Here is an 890-nt window from a genome sequence, read left to right as displayed (position 1 = left end):
TGTTTGGGTCTCAGAATGTTAGAAAGGTGAAGGTTGTGAGATTATAAACCAATTTGTTTTTGTATAGTGCCACCAATGCTTTCCAGTGTTATAACTGTAGTAAATTGGCTATAAGACTAATTGCCACACTGATGGTCAATTCAATGTTTATTTTGGCTTAAACATTTTTTAAAAAAAATGAGTTGCCTCAACTTGGATTTGAACTCCAGACCTCTCGATTCATAAGCGAGCGTGCAAACCCCTCGGCCACGGTTTAGTTATATGTTAATGGCCTGAAGAAAAATATATTACTCTAAATTAGGGTTTGTAACTCTTATTATTTCTACACTAAACCTGTTGTTTAACACAGATGTAAATAATCATGGAGCTTACTATAAGCATGTATATCTATAAAGAATGATACAATATATGAAATCTTCGACCATTCGGGAACTACTTTGCTTGAAAATTAATGCGCCTGTCATTTGGCAATCTTTACGCATTGATCTCCCCTGAAATTTTCGGCGTTAGTGTACATATAAAGGGAAGTAACCGCTTCAAAAAAGTGGACTACTTTAGGCATTTGCAATTAACAGCATTAGGCTCTGAAATTTCGCTACCATTATTTGTTTGGTCTGACGACCCAAACAAATAAAAACCTGTTCTTTTCATACATGTGTCTTGTTTATAAATGCCCATTGCATGATTTTTGCCGACCATTTTTTCAATATGCTTCTTCATATGTTTTGGGTGAATTTTTATAGTTTCTAGACATTCAATCATTATGTCAAAGTTATTGATTTTCTAAAATGTGTATTGGTTATTGTTTGACAGAAAAATATCAACAATACATCAATATCACTTCCATCAATGACAGTTTTGGTAAAATAGAAAGAACAAATAAAATCATA

The sequence above is a fragment of the Ruditapes philippinarum genome, unplaced genomic scaffold, assembly GCF_026571515.1.
Source record: "Ruditapes philippinarum isolate M1 unplaced genomic scaffold, ASM2657151v2 ctg8306_1_1_1_1, whole genome shotgun sequence".
Lineage (NCBI taxonomy): Eukaryota > Metazoa > Mollusca > Bivalvia > Venerida > Veneridae > Ruditapes > Ruditapes philippinarum.
This window is presented reverse-complemented; position numbering follows the sequence as displayed.